Here is a 16,691-nt window from a genome sequence, read left to right on the forward strand (position 1 = left end):
GACTTTTCCCAAGGATTGTAACATCTGAGACTACCTCCAGACAAGGAGTCAGTTGCTTGTGAGAAATGAGCAATGCTTTGCAATTGCAACTCTTTACATCTCTTGCATGGAGCTGAAAATGTGTTGCTGGAAAAGCACAGCACGTCAGGCAGATACAAGAAGCAGGAGAATCGACGTTTCGGCCTGAGCCCTTCTTCAGGAATCCTGAAGAAGGGCTCATGCCCGAAACGTCGATTCTCCTGCTCCTTGGATGCTGCCTGACGTGCTGTGCTTTTCCAGCAACACATTTTCAGCTCTGATCTCCAGCATCTGCAGTCCTCACTATTTCTTGCATAGAGTTAGCTTAACCAGGTTCAACAGCTAAAATTATTCTACAGACATTTTAACAGTGCAACTGAAAATATATAAACAAAATTGATAGGTTATTTACAAAGTTTTACCATCCGTTCAGGCCCAACCATCGCACCATTGTGGTTTGCATTGGGGATATAGAAAACTTGGGTGGTTGGCCCTGGTGCCTTTGAGTCTAAGGGTCCAGGTTTGCTGAGCCTCCTGCCTAGATGCAGGCAAACCATCCTTGGTTTGTTTTGCTATAGGCTTTGGGAGCACAGACATGGGGGTGGTAGAGGTATGGGAACTTCTGGATTGTCCTGAGTAGAAGCTTCTCAAGTATATCACACAGCGTTATCAACAGTCATTGAGTAATACAGCACAGAAGAGGCCCTTCAGCCTCTTGTGTCTACACCAACCTATCTACACTAATCCCACTTCCCAACACTTAGCCCATAGTCTTGAGTGTTGCAACATTTCAAATGCTCTACATATTTTTTTTGAAGGCTGCGAGGTTTCCCATCTTTTCCTCCTTGTGTCTATTGAAAGGGTGATGCATCTGGAGTGAGATTAAAGTCTCTCATCCCTGTCTTGACACTGTGCGTCTGTGGCTAAAGTGATGGAACTGAGGTCTATATGTGAAAAGTGCTTGTGAAACTCTAAGTCTGGCAGCATCTTTGGAGAGAGAAACAGAGTTAGTGCTTCAAATCTGATGACTCTCCTTCAGAACTGCAGAGGGCTGGAGAATTACACTGTGCATGTCATCTGTAAAGGGAAAGGAGGAGTGAGTAGAAGGGTACCCAGTGCAAAAGACAAAGGGAATGTTAATGACAGTAAAGGAGTGACACCACAATGCAAAATAGGTGTTAATGATAGCTGCATAAAGTTGAAAATTTATTTGCTTTGCTAAGTAAACCCATGCAAACAAGACATAGTAGAGTGTCTTCATGGTCAGACATTGTTGAACTTTAATATTGAGTCCCAAAGGCTGTGAAATACCTACACAGAAAATGAGGTACTGTTCGTCCAACCTGCACTGGGGTTCACTGGAACACTGCAAACGCCAAGGAAGCAAGTTGGTGTGTTGAGATGATAAGCAAGTTAAGGTGGAAGGTAAGAGTCTTTCTTACAAACCGAACAGAGGTGTTCCACTAAGTGGTCACCTCATTTCCATTTGATCTTGCCAATTGTTATGACGCAAGGTAAACCCCTTTGCTAATTTAAACCCAACACAGAGAAGCTCATCTCACACCACAATCTATTAAATTTCAAGAGGCAAACAACTATCCCAGATTTTACAATTTACCATAAAAATTAACAATTTATTCTTTAAGTCCAAAAGAGAACATTAAACAACTATTTACAACTCCTTTATCTTAAACCTATCACTTATCTCCCACTCTACAACACTGATCCAATGAAAAAAAATTAAGATTTTAAAAATATAATCACATTTCAAAACCAGTCAGCATTGTCAATTCTCCTTTGTAGAGTTTCCTCTGTAGATTTTTCTCTAGGTCAGCTTCAGTGTCTGTGGTGTAAAATTATGTCCCAATACATGTGTGAATCATAATGTACATTTTTAAATTGTTCAGGACACTGTGTTTTCAGTCAGTCCTTGCTAGCTTCCTCTCTCTCTTAAAGGTACAGTACACACCGACACCTTCATAACACAATGTAAAGGGGACCACACTGTAAGTAGCAAATAAGTAGTCTAAATTGAAAGAAATACAAGTAAACCACTATTTCCAATGTAAAGTGTGCTTGAGGCCATTCACAGTAAGGAAGGGAAGGGAAGAGATGAATGATCAAGTCTTATACATTCTGCAATTGTAAAGGTGGGAGCCATCAGAGACTTGAGAAAGCGTTAAGGAGTGACAGAGGGAATGGTCTCTGCAAAATGCTACTATGGGAGGGGAATTGAATTGAACTTATTGTCATGTGTACCAAGGCACCGTGAAAAGTTTTGTCTTGTGAGCAATACAGGCAGATCACAGAGTAAAGTAGCATAGATAAGTAAATAATAGGTAAACAGCAGCAAAAACAAAAACAGAGGTACAGGCAAATGTTAACAGTTTGAGAGTCCATTCAGTATTCTAAAAACAGTAGGGTAGAAACTGTTTTGAAATCGGCTGGCGCATGTGTTCAGGCTTCTGTACCTTCTCTGATGGTAGAGGTTGTAGAAAAACATTGCCAGGGTGGGACGAATCTTTGAGAATGCTGGCGGCCTTTCCATGACAGTGGTAGATGGATTCTACAGATGGGAGATTGGCCTTTGTGATTGTCCAGGCTGAATTCACCACTCTCTGTAACCGTCTCCGATCTTGAATGGTACAGTTGCCATACCAGGTAGTGATACATCCAGAATGCTCTCGATGGCGCACCTATAAAAGTTGGCAAGGGTATTCACCGTCATCCCAAATTTCCTCAGCTGCCTGAGGAAGAAGAGACGTTGCAGGGCCTTTGTAATCAGTGCGTCCACATGAAAGCTTGTTGTGGATGACCACCCCCAGGAACTTGACACTCTCCACTCGTTCCACCTCTGTCCTGTTAATGTGTAGGGGGGCATGAGTAACATCCCACCAAAAGTCAATAATGAGTTTTGCCAGCATTGAGAGCTAGGTTGTTCTCAGAATATCATTTTCCACGTCTTCAACGTCCTGCCTGTAGTCTGTTTCGTTGCCATCTGAGATTCGACCGACTATGCTGGTGTCATCAGTGAACAGAAAATGGCATTAGTCTGATATTTGAGGAGAAAGTGAGGTCTGCAGATGCTGGAGATCAGAGCTGAAAATGTGTTGCTGGAAGAGCGCAGCAGGTCAGGCAACATCCAGGGAACCGGAGAATCGATGTTTCGGGCATAAGCCCTTCTTCAGGAATTAGCCTGCTGGACAAACTTTCCTCATTCGTGAAGAAGGGCTTATGCCCGAAACGTCGATTCTCCTGTTCCCTGGATGCTGCCTGACCTGCTGCGCTCTTCCAGCAACACATTTTTAGTCTGATATTTGGCAATGCACTCATGGGTATCCAGTGAATACAGTGGGGGGCTGAGTATGCACCCCTAGGGGTCCAGTGTTGAGTGTAAGTGACAATGAAATATTGTCTCTCGTCTTCACTGATTGTGGCCTGTGGGTCAGGAAACTGAGGATCCAGTTGCAGAGATTATAAAGTTTAGTACAGTTTAGGCTGAGGGCACTAAGTTTAGTAATCAGTCTTGAAGGGATAATAGGGTTGTAGTGAATGAGTAGGATTCTTACGTAGCTGTTCTTGGTGTCAAGATATTCTAGGGAGAGCAAGTGATATGGCATCTAACATGGATCTGTTGGTCTGATATATAAATTGGAGTGGGTCAAAAGTAGTGAGGAGGCTGGAGTTGATTAATGCCATGACCAGCCTTTCAAAGCACTTCATGACCACCGAAGTTAGGGTCACTGGGTGGTAGTCATTGAGACATGCTGCATGAGCCGCCTTAGGCACAGGGATGATATTGGCTCTCTTGAAACAGGCAGGGACAGTGGCCTGCTGCAGGGAGAGGTTGAAGATATCCAAGAGGACCTCTGCCAGTTGATCTGCGCATGCTCTGAGTGCACAGCCTGGAACGGCCTGGGAAGATGTGTTTAGTGGTGCTATCGTTTTGAAAATTCTTTTGCTGTTTTGAATGTGAAAACTAGCGATGTGGAAAGTGAGGGCAAAGGAAGAGGAAGGGGTGAGAGCAAAAGTGAAAGAAATGGGTTGGAGATGGCTGAAGGTCCTCTCAACTAAACTGTGGGGGAATCCTTGGTTGAGACAAAAGGACAAGTTGGAGGCACCATGATGGAAAGTGGAACAGATGCAACAGAGACAGAGAAACTGGAAGAATGGAGTGGATTCTGAATGTAGGTTTGCTCACTGAGCAGGAAGGTTCAATTTCAGATGTTTCATCACCATACTACATAACATCATCAGTGAGCCTCCGGATGAAGCACTGGTGGCATGGCCTGCTTTCTATTTACGTGTTTAGGTTTCCTTGGGTTGGTGATGTCATTTCCTGCAGTGATGTCATTTCCTGATCTTTTTCTCAGGGGGTGGTAAATGGGATATAAGTCAATGTGTTTGTTGTTAGAGTTCCAGTTGGAATGCCACGCTTCTAGCAATTCTCGTGCATGTCTCTGTTTGGCTTGTCCTAGGATGGATGTGTTGTCCCAGTCAAAGTGGTGTCGTTCCTCATCTGTATGTAAGGATACTAGTGAGAGAGGGTCATGTCTTTTTGTGGCTAGTTGGTATTCATGTATCCTGGTGGCTAGTTTTCTGCCTGTTTGTCCAATGTAGTGTTTGTTACAGTCCTTGCACGGTATTTTGTAAATGACATTAGTTTTGGTTTTTGTCGTATAGGGTCTTTCAAGTTCATTAGCTGCTGTTTTAGTGTGTTGGTGGGTTTGTGGGCTACCATGATGCCAGTGGGTCTGAGTAGTCTGGCAGTCATTTCAGAGATGTCTTTGATGTAGGGGAGAGTGCCTTGAGTTTCTGGATGTGTTTTGTCTGCTTGTTGGCGTTTGTACCTGAGAAATCAGCGGACTGTGTTCATTGGGTACACATTCTTTTTTAATACACTGTATAGGTCACTTGCCTCAGCTCTGCGTAGTTCCTCTGTGCAGCAGTTGAAATGTTCTATGTTTTATATAATGTTCTATAACAGGAACAGGCTGAGATAGTGGGTATGCCAGGGAAGTCCTATTTGTGGAGTTGGGAATCTGGCTGTACAGAATTGGTGGGAAGCTGTGGAGAGAAAATCTCCAGAGAGAGAGAAGATCAATAACAGCTTTATTTGGTAGTTCAGCTGGATCTGGCTGATTACAGTGGCTGCCAACCTATCCATGGAAGTAGTCAGGCACATATATGGCAGAGTCAGCACAGCCCGGAGAACGTTTGTGGTCCCATCCATCTTTATTCTAACTTACTGAGTGTCTCTGACAACCCTACTCTTTCTGTGCCTATAACTGCATTTTGATAAAGTAATTAAGCACAGGGAAATTATTTCTGGCCAAGATTGTGGAGGTGCCAGAAGCCTTGGCCAATTGCAGAAATATGACAGTCAAGATTTATCAGGTTGTGCACCCAAGTCTAATCTAGAAAGAGCACAAACTGAGGTGAAAGTCTCTGAGCTGATGGAGGGTACAGACTAATCCCTTTATGGGATAGTCTGAGGGTTCTGTAGATTACTCATCATAGCTGAAGGTGGAGCTGAAGGCTTCTACAGTTGGCGTTCTGTACAGTTATGTATTCGTGCTTATGTAAAAGAAGACTATCAGACACGGGAGCAGAATTAGATCATTCAGCCCACTGAGTCTGCTCCACCATTTGATCATATACGTTTCTCAACCCTATTCTCTTGCCTTCTTACAGGAACCCTTGATCCTCTTACCAATCAGGAACCTACCTATATTCTGTCTTAGAATGACTTGGCCTCCACAGCCCACTGTGGGAATGGGTTTCATAGATTAACTACCCTCTGGCTGAAGAAATTCCTCCTCATCTCAATTCTAAAGGATCGTCACTTCACTCTGAGTTCGTGGTCTCTTCCTACTAGTGGAAGCATCTTCTTCATGACTACTCTATCCAGCCTCTCAGTATTCTGTAAGTTTCATTCAGATCCCTCTCATCCTTCTAAACTCCACTGAGTAGACACAGAGTCCTCAACCACTCCTCCTCATCCCCAGGAGCATTCTTGTAAAACACTTCCGGACCCCGTCTAATGCCAGCACATCCTTCTTCCGATACGGGTCCCAAAACTGCTCTCAATATTCCAAATGTGGTCTGACCGGAGCCTTAAGCAGTCTCAGCAGTAATCTCTACTCTTGTATTCTAGCCACTTGAAATAAATGCTAACATTGCATTTGACCTCCAAATGAACCTGCATGTTAACCTGAGAGTCCTGAACTAAGACTTCCAAGTCCCTTTCGTGATTCAGATTTCTGAAACCTTTTCCAGATTATAAAACTGTCTTCATCTCTATTCTTCCTCCGAAAGTACATAACCTCTCCCTTTCCCACATTGTATTCCATCTGCCACTTCTTTGCCCAACTGCCTGGTCTGTCCAAGTCTTTCTGCAGCCTCCCCACATTCTTAACACTACCTGTCCCTTCACCTATCTTTGTGTCATCTGAAAGCTTAGCAACAATGTCCACAGTTTGTTTGTCCAGATCATTACTGTATAGCATGAATATTTGTGGTCCTAACACTGACCGCTGCAGAACTCCAATAGTCACTGGCTGCTATCCTATAAAAATACACTTTAATTCCTCCTCTGTGTCTTCTGCCAGTCAGCCAATCCTCTATCCATATCAGCATCTTGCATTAAAACCACGGGGTCTTATTTTATTTTCAGCCTCCTGTTCGGCACCTCAAAGGCTTTTGGAAATCCAAAATAATTGTGTTCACTGGCGCTCTTTTGTCTAACTTACTCGTTACATGATCAAAGAAAGAAGAAATGGAATTAATTGGAAAAGATAGATAAAAGCTTGCTCAGATTAAGCATGAATAATGCTGGTGATAATAGAAGTAAAGCACAGCATAATAAAGCTAACTGAGATGGTTATCCATTGTTATCTCCCCATCCCCATGAATGGTCTTGCTTTTGTCTGGAAAAATGTAGCATATTCTTTTCATAAGAAAGAAGGAGCCTGATGTCCGCAACCCCCTTTACAATTTTGAGCCTATCAACTGGACGATAGGATAATTTTTCCTGCAGTCAGTCAAAAGTAGGGAATCGGGATGATAAAGTGGATGCAAGTGCAATTAGCAGTCATGCATGCACAAGAGAGGTGGTGAGGTGTTCCGAGTGAGTGACAAGGTAAAGCAGACAGCAGAAAGTGTTACTGGCATGAGAGGATGAGGTGGGTAAGAGCCCTTGAGGGACACGATGCATGCAATACTGAGGTTTGATGTGATACCAGTGTACTGGGGGAATTGAAATGAGTGCTGGCCCTGTGAGATAGTGGAGTAGCAAGGGATACTTACCTTGGCAGAGTTCAGGAATCCATTGACCTCCTTTCTGCACTGATAGCTACCCTTCTGACTCGGGTCACAGCACTGACCCATGTGCTGTCCAGGCTGTCTGGGTGGCTTCCTTTGGCAGACAGCAGGAAACAATACTGCTCATCCTCTCCACTACCCTCCACTAGCACCTCCAGATCATTGCTCTGGAAGTGCGGAACCAGCTTGCCTTCCTTCGGTGAGATTTTCTGTGTTAAACATGACAAGGGAGTGAGAGGTAATTCCTAACTAGCAGCATCTGAAGTGGTGTGTATTTGAGCTTTAAGCACATCACCACAAGTATGTAAGCTCAAACGTCTGGTGAGTGGCAAGCACTTCCATCTCATATAACGTAGAACTGTACAACACAGGAACAGGCCTTTGGTCCACAATGTTGTGCTGAACATGAGACCAAATTAAACCGTTAAACTGAGTGGCATGGTAACTCAGTGGGTAACACTGCTGCCTCACAGCACCAGGGACCCAGGCTTGAGTCCAGCCTTGGGTGACTGTGTGCAGTTTGCACATTCTCCCATGTCTGAATGGGTTTCCTCTGGGTGCTTCAGTTTCCTCTCTCAGTCCAAAGATGTGCAGGTTTGACCATGCTAAATTGCCCATCGTGTCCAGGGATGTGAAGGTTAGCTGGATTAACCATGGAAAATGCAGAGTTACAGGGATAGGGTAGGGACAGTGAGTCTGGGTGGGATGGTCTTCAGAGGGTCAGTGTGGAGATGTTGGGTCGAATGGTCTGTTTGCACATTATAATTCTATGATCACTGCCCTTGGTCCATATCCCTCCACTCCTTGCCCATTTATGTGCATTTCTAAAAATTCCTTAAATACTCCTATCATATCTGCCTTCACGGCTACCTCTGGCAACATGTTTCAAACTTGTACCTCTCTCTGCGTAAAAAACTTGTATCTTGTTTGAACTTTCTCCATCTCATGCCCCCCTAATATTAGACATTTCAACTCTGGGGGAAAAAAGATTCTGACCATCAACCCAGACTTCTCAGACTTCTACTAGGCCTCCCCTCAGCGCCATACAAAACAACCCGGGTTTTTCCAGCTTCTCTGTATAGCTCATACCCTCTAATCCAAGCAGCATCCTGGCAAACCTCATCTGCATCCTTGCCAAAGCCTCCACATTCCTCCTGTAAGGTGGTGACCAGAATTGAATGCAATATTCTGAGTGTGGCCTCATCAAAGTCTTATAAAGCTGCAGCATCACATCCTGACTCTCGCACTCAATCCCCCAAGCAGCAAAAGCAAGCATGCCCTACACCTTCTTTTCCACCCTCTCTACTTGTGTGGCCATGTTCAGGGAGCTATGGACTTGCATCCCAAGATCCCTCTGCACATCAATACTGTTCAGGGTCCTGCCATTAACTGGATATTTTTCCTTAATATTTGATCTCCCAAAATGCAGCATCTTACACTTGCACGGATTGAACTCCATCTGCCATTTCCCTGTCCACATCTGCAACTAATCTATATCCTGCTGTATCCTTTGACAATCTTCTACACTATTTACAATTCCACGGATCTTTGTGTCGTCTGCAAACTTACTAAGCCATCCATCCACATTTTCATTAAAGTCATTTATATGTATCACAAACAGCAGAGATCCCAGTATGGATCCCTGTAGAACACCACAAGTCACAAATCTCCAGCCAGAAAAATATCCTTCCATTACTATCCTCTGATTCAGATTACTTTACCCTCATCGAATGCCTTTGTCATCTCCTTGCAAAATTCAATCAAGTTAGTAAGACATGACCTGCCCCACACAAAGCGATGCTGACAGTCCATAATTTGGCCAGGCCTTTCCAAATGCACGTAAATCCCTTCCCTAAGAATACTCTCTAATAGCTTTCCAACCAATGACATGAGATTCACTGGTCTATAATTTCCTGGATTATCCCTATTTCCCTTCTTGCCAGTCCTCTAGCAAGGAAACAAAAGCCTTGCTTGCCTCACAATTCCTGAAGAAACCTGCCCCCAACAGCTCAGCTGCAATAATTAATGCATGCAAAGCAAAAGATTAAGTGAGAAAATTCAATCTAGACGATAATGGACCAGCCACCTTGAGATTCATCGGCCCCTACATTTTCGCCACAAGTTGGAAAATTCAGCCCTGGAATCCTCAGAGTAGTTTTATAAATTCAAACTAATAGCAAGAAAAGCTGCATGCCAGGCAGAAAAATCAGCAGAACCCAAACAAAGAACAAAGAACTGTATAACAGGAATTGGCCCGTCAGACCCACCAAGACTGCACCGACACATGATGACTAAAAATCTTTTGCCTTAATCTGGTCTCCTTTAAATTTACCCTCATTTACCTTGAATCTAGTAATTGACATTTCCGCCCTGGGAAAGATGCCCACTATCCATTCTATCTAAGTCTCTCATAATGTTGCAAACTTCTATCAGGTCACCCTTCATCCTTCAAAATTCAAGTGAAAACAAACCAAGTTTTTCTAATCTCTCCTCACAGCTCTTCAAACTATACCATATTCCGGTAACCATTTCTCTACCCTTGCCAAAGCCTTCGCATCCATCTGGTAAAGTGGCAACCAGAACTATAAACAATATTCCAAACATACTGAATTAATGTTCTGCATGGCTGCAACCTGACTTGCCAATTTTTATATGCACCGACTCATGCTATATGCCTTATTGACCACCTTACCCACTTGATTTGCCACTATCAGGAAACTGTGGACCCGTACACCTAGGTCTCTCTGTATGTTGATGCACTAAGAGTTCTCCAATTTACTGTATACTTTCCTCCTTGCATTAGACCTTCCAAAATGCATTTGTCTGGATTAACCTCCAACTGCCATTTCTCTGCCCAAGTCTCCATCCTGCCACATACTCTGGCAATCCACCTCACTATCTGCAGCTCTCCCAATTTTTGTGTCATCTGCAAACTTAGTAGTCAGACCATTTACACTCTCCTCCAAATCATATTGTATATTACAAACAACAGGGATCTCAGCACTGGTCCCTGCGGAACACCACAGGTCACAGATCTCCAGTCAGAAAACCCCCTTTCACCGAAACACTCTGTCTTTTATGACTAAGCCAGTTCTGCAACGATCTTATCAGATCACTGTGGATCCCATGTGACTTCACCTTTTGTATCAGCTTGCCATGAAGCCCCTTATCAAAGGCCTTGCTAAAATCAATATCGGTAACATCTACTATCTTGCTTTCATCAATCATCTTTGTCACTTCCTCAAACAACTCAAATAAAGTTTGTGGGATATGACCTTCTTGAAGACAGCTATACTGCTTTTCACTAACAAATCCACATGTTTTCCAAATGTGAGTAAATCTTAAGCCTATCTACTGATGGAAGACTCGTTGGCCAAAAAGTGCCTGATTATCCCTTTGTCTTCTTAAACAAAGAAACAATGTTGGCTATTGTCCAGTCCTGTGGCGCTTCTTCTGTGACTGAACAGAATACACAGACCTCACACAAGGCTCCAGCAATTTCCTCACCTCTCTCCCTCAGTATTCTGATATAGAGCCCATCAGGTCCTGGGGTCTTGTCAAAGAAACCCAACAATGTGGAAGCTGGCCATTTGGCCTACCGAGTCTACACCAACCCTCCAAACAGCATCCCTCCAGACCCATGCCCCTATCCCACCCCTGCATTTTCCTGCTATACCACCAAATCTGCATATCCATGGACCCTATGGGCAATTTAGCATGGCCAATCTACCTAAACTGCACTTCTTTGGACTGTGGGAGGAAACCAGAGCACCTGTTGAAAACCCATACAAACATGGGAAGAATGTGCAAACTCCACATGGTCAGGCAAGAGTGGAATCAAACTGAGGTTCCTGATGCTGTGAGGCAGCAGTGCTAGCTACTGAGCCACAATGCCACCTCTTAATGTTTACCTTAATAGTTTTCAAAATACCCAACAACTCCTTTTTTATACTGACATTCCCTAGAATATCAACATATCCCTCCCTAGACTCGCCATTCACTATGTCCTTCTTTGTGAATACTAATGCAAAGTATTCATTAAAGACCTCACCCAGTTCCTCCAGTTCTGTACATACACTTGTCCTTGAGTGGGCCTACTCCTTCCCTAGCTACCTTCTAGCTCCTTATATGTATTAAAAACCTTGGGACTTTCTGTAATTGTGTTTGCCAAAGGCCAATTCATTGCCTTTCTAGCCAATCTAATTCCTAGTTTGAATTTTTTTCCTGTTTGTCTTCAGTTTCCTATACCTTACTTCACCTATGCCTCCTTTTTCTTTTTGACTAAAGTAATCAGTTTCTCTTGTTCTCCAAGGTTCCTGAATCTTGTCATCCTTATCATTCATTTTCGCAGGAACAATATCAAATAGCCTTTAAAAGATTCCTATATGCCAGTGTGGTTTTATCCAGCCGCTCCAATCTACATTCCCCAGTTCCTGCATAATACTGTCATCATTAGTCTTCCCCCATTTAGAATTTTTACCCAAGGTCTACTCTTGGCCTGATCCACAAGTAATTTAAAACTATCAGAATTATGGTCACAATTCACCCACACAGAAACTTTGATCACCTGGTCAGGCTCATTCCCCAATACCAGGTCAGAACCTTATGGGAAGCTAGGGAAGAGATTGCTGGGATATTTGTATCATCAACAGTCATGGCTGAGGTGCCAGAAGACTGTATGGTGGCTAATGTGTTGCCACTATTTAAGAAAGGAGGTAAGGAAAAGCCCAGGAACTACAGGGCCTGATGTCAGTGATGGGTAAGTTATTGAGAGGATGTTGAGTGATAGAATTTAAATGGATATGGAAAGGCAAGGAATGATTTGGGATAGTCAACATGGTTTTATGTGTGGGAAATCATATCTCACTAAATTGATTGAGTTTTTTGAAGAGGTGACAAAGAAGATTGATGAAGGCCGAGTGGTAGACATTGTCTATATGACCTCAGCAAAGCATTTGACAATGTTTCGCATAGTAAGGTTAGATCATGTGGCTTTTAGGGAGAGCTAACCAATTGGATACAAAATTGGCTTTAAGGTAGGAAACAGAGGGTGGTGATAGAGAGTTGTTTTTCAGACTGGAGGCCTGTTACCAGTGGTCTGTTACAAAGTCAGTGCTGGGTCCACTGCTTTTCATCATTTATATAAATGATTTGGATGCGAATAAAGAAGGTATGGTTAGTAAGTTTGCAGATTACATCAAAATTGGTGGTGCAGTGGACAGTGAAGAAGATTATTTTAGAGTACACCAGATGAATGAATGGGGTGAGGAGTGACATGTGGAGTTTAATTTAGATAAATGTGAGATGTTGCAGTTTGGTAAGCAAACCAGCGCAATACTTATAGAGTTAACGGTAGGACCCTGGGGAGTGATGCCGAACAAAAAGGCACAGGTGCAAAGTTCTTTTAAAGTGGAGTCGCAAATAGACAGGGAAAGAACAATGTAGTTAAACTTGAAAGGTTCTGAAATAATTTACAAGGATGTTGCCAGGATTGGAGGTTTTGAGCTGGAGAGAGAGGCTGAATAGGCTGGAGCCTTTTCCCTGAAACATCGGAGCCTAAGGGGTGACCTTATAGAGGTTTTTAAAAGCATGAGGGGTATGGATATGGTGAATAGCCAAGGTCTTTTTCCCAGGCAGGGGAATCGAAACTAGAGAACATAGGTGTAAAGTGAGAGGGGAAAGATTTAAAAGAGACTTGAGAGGCAACTTTTTCATGCAGAGAGTGGTATGTGTGTGGAACGAGCTGCCACAGGAAGCGGTGGAGGTCGGTACAATTATAGCATTTAAAAGGAATCTGGATGGGTTCATGAATAGGAAGGTTTTAGAGAGAGATGTGGGCCAATTGCTGTCAAATGGGATTAGATCAGTGTAGGGTATCTGGTCAATGCGAACAAATTAGACCAAAGGGTCTGTTTGTGTGCTGTATAACGCTATGACTCCAGAGCAGCCCCTTACCTAGCTGGACTATTTATTTTCAATTGTTTCAAAAAACCGTCCTGGACACATCTAACAAATCTCCCCATCCGAATCCTTGCACTAAGCAAGTCCCAGTCAATGCAGGGAATTTAAAATCACTCATCACAACAAACCTGTTGTTTTTATATTTTCCTAAATCTGATCACATCTGTTCCTCTCTCACCCACTGGCTGTTGGGTGGCCTGTAGTATAAACCCATCAAAGTGACTGCACCCTTTCCATTTCTGAGCTTGACCCTAATGGTCTTACTTGACGAGCTCTCCAAGGCGTCCTCCCTCATTACAGTTTTATCCCTGATCAGTAATGCAACTCCCCCACCTTTTTTACATCTCCACCTCACTATCTCACCTGAAACATCTAAATCATGGAACATTAAGCTGCCAGGCTTCTCCCTCTCTTAACCAAATCTCTGTATTTATTACAACATCATCATAGCTACCTGTTTAACCCAAACTCTAAATTAATCTGCTTTACCCCTCATACTCCTTCCATTAAAACAAATACACCTCAGACTGCCAGTCCTGCTGTGTTCAGTCTGTTCCTCTTCCTGTCTGTTCTTCCCCTAAATCTTATTGGCCTTAGTCTCTGACTCCTCCTGGGTCATTTTTACTTGCTGAACTACTGCTCTGGTTCCTAACCCCCTGCCACACTAGTTTAAATCCTTCCGAATAGCACTAGCAAAACTTCCTGCCAGGATATAGGTGTCCCTCCAGTTTAGGTGTAACCCATCCCTTTTGTACAGGTCCCACTTCGCCTATAAGACATCCCAATAATCTACCTACCCGAAGCCCTCCCTCCTACACCAGCTGTTTAACCACGTATTTAAATGTACTGTCTTCTTCTTCCTGCCCTCACTGGCACGTGTCAGAAAGTAATCCAAGATTACAACATTAGAGGTCCAGCTTTTCAATTTCCCATCTAACTTCCAACACAATACCCGAGAGTCTTGCTCACTACCACAGAAACACATATCTGTGCCCCTGACTATACAGTCCCCAGTCATTACTGTTCGCCTATACTTTGACTCCCTCTGCTGTATAACAGTGCCAGTCATGGTGCCACTGACCTGGCCGTTGCTGCTGCTCCCTCTGAAAGAGGTCACTCCTCACAACCGTATCCAAAACAGTATACCTGGCCACAGGGTACTCCTGCATTGTCTGCCCACATTTATTCATTTTCCTGGTGGTCACCCAACTCTCTTAACTGTATCGCTTTTGCTAGTAATAGAATCATACAGCACAGAAACAGACTCTGTGTCACTTTTGTGTTTCCTTAGCAAGCTATACAGAATTGCACAGTTCGCTATCTCAACATCATTGATAGTTTGAAGGAACCACTTCTTGTAGTAAGGCTGTATCTTTGGAGTCCTTGGTGATCTTTATGCAAAAAGCCCTGTACTGTCTTAAGAGTATTTCAAGTATAATGGATACAGCTTACATTGCAATCAACAACATTTAGGTGTCTTTATTATCATATGTAATTGCCTATTTCAAGCTTATGGGAAGTATTTTCCCTTGGTTTATCCATCTTAGGGTTCCATTTGGATGTAATATCAATAATTCTACTTTGCCTTTTGGAGTGATCTATGTGCAATGAAGTTGATAATCTATAAGTTGCTTAGAATCATAGAATCCTTAGTGTGGAAGCAGGCCATTTGGTACTTTATGTCCACACCAACCCTGCAAAGATCATCTCACCCAGATTCACCCCCACCCCCCCAACACCCTATCCCTGTAACCCTGCATTTCCTATGACTAATCCACCTAGCCTGCATATCCTTGGACACAATGGAAAATTTAGCATGGTCAATCCACCTAATCTGCACATCTTTGGACGATGGGAGAAAACCAGAGAAACCCACACACCCATGGAGAGAATGGGCAAGCTCCACTCAATCACCAGAAGGTGGAATTGAACCCAGGTCCCTGGCACTATAAGGCAGCAGTGCTAGGCACTGAGCCACCATGCAGCTTGATAGGGATATTCTGCAGAACACAGAAAAGGTTTCCTTTTCGGCTTTCCAGACCTGAGTTCAAATTATACTAAGACTGGCAGAACCTTAAATTACCTCAGTCTCTATATTGTTCATATTACAACTCTTCAAAATTATAACATGCTGTAAAGCACTTTGAGACATAACATTGGTTGTGAAAATTGTTGAATAAGTGCAAGTCTTTGACGAAGTTATTTTTTGTTTTATTACTTAAAATTCATTTGTTCAACTGCTCTATGGCTATAATATATTTAACTATCCAATGGATGTTTTCATATTTCATTAGTAGTATTGATGGAATGAACTGGCTAGATCATTGTATTAAGGTTTAGGGGATTACAGTTTAATATTAGAGCTGAAAAAGGCAGCTTCTGTGCTGGAGTTAAGAGTGGAATTTAATGGGTGAAACTCAGAATTCAATTCAGCGGGATGGAGTTTGCTACTTCAACTCAGTAAAGTCTATTTTGACTTTTAGGTTGTGCACTTCACATCTGTCTGTATAGTGGAAAAGAGAAACCTCCACTTAACAGAATCTTATCAGCATGTAATGCAATGTGCAAATGGCTAGTTAATACAGATCAAGATAAATACCTAGCTTTAACAACAGGAGAAGGAACACCCGTGAAGAGACAATGTTGGGTGCACAATCTCCCCATGTTCAACCCAAATGGACACATTCTGACCCCCAAAAGCTAACACTGAGGAGAATGATACATGTGCATCAGCAAATTAGCTAGGTCCTGAAAGATGTTTAATATACGCTTCACAACAGGAGAGAATATGAAAGAGTTGATCACTAATTTCATGGATTCCATACAGTGTGGAAACAGACCCTTAGGCCATACAAGTCCACACCAACCCTCTGAAGTGTAACCCTCCCAGACCCATTCCCCCGACGCTATATTTACCTGTGACTAATGCACTGAACCGACACATCCCTGAACACAATGGACAGTTTAGCACAGCCAATTCACCTAACTTGCACATCTTTGGACTGTGAGAAGAATCTAGAGCACCCAGAGGGGACCCACGCAGACATGAAGAGAATGTGCAAACTGCACATAGACAGTCACCCGAGGCTGGAATCGAACCTGGGTCCCGGATGCTGTGAGGCAGCAGTGCTAACCACTGATAACGTAGGACATGATGACAATGACTGCCAAGAGAGAGAGGCTGCCTTCAGCTTTCAAATGATCAAGTGGGCGGCATGGTGGCACAGAGGGCGGCATGGTGACACAGTGGTTAGCACTGCTGCCTCACAGAGACCCGGGTTCAATTCCCGCCTCAGGCGACTGACTGTGTGGAGTTTGCACGTTCTCCCCGTGTCTGCGTGGGTTTCCTCCGGGTGCTCCGGTTTCCTCCCACAGTCCAAAGATGTGCA

At 43.4% G+C, this 16,691-nt stretch overlaps 1 protein-coding gene across 2 annotated transcripts in view; it reads right to left on the reverse strand.

The window, feature by feature from the left end:
- LOC122550273 (E3 ubiquitin-protein ligase MARCHF11-like) overlaps nucleotides 1–16,691 on the reverse strand; it is a 128,254-nt gene that overhangs the window by 82,623 nt on the left and 28,940 nt on the right. The window lies entirely within an intron of this gene.

Source organism: Chiloscyllium plagiosum, chromosome 5 (genome assembly GCF_004010195.1).
Source record: "Chiloscyllium plagiosum isolate BGI_BamShark_2017 chromosome 5, ASM401019v2, whole genome shotgun sequence".
Classification (NCBI taxonomy): Eukaryota; Metazoa; Chordata; class Chondrichthyes; order Orectolobiformes; family Hemiscylliidae; genus Chiloscyllium; species Chiloscyllium plagiosum.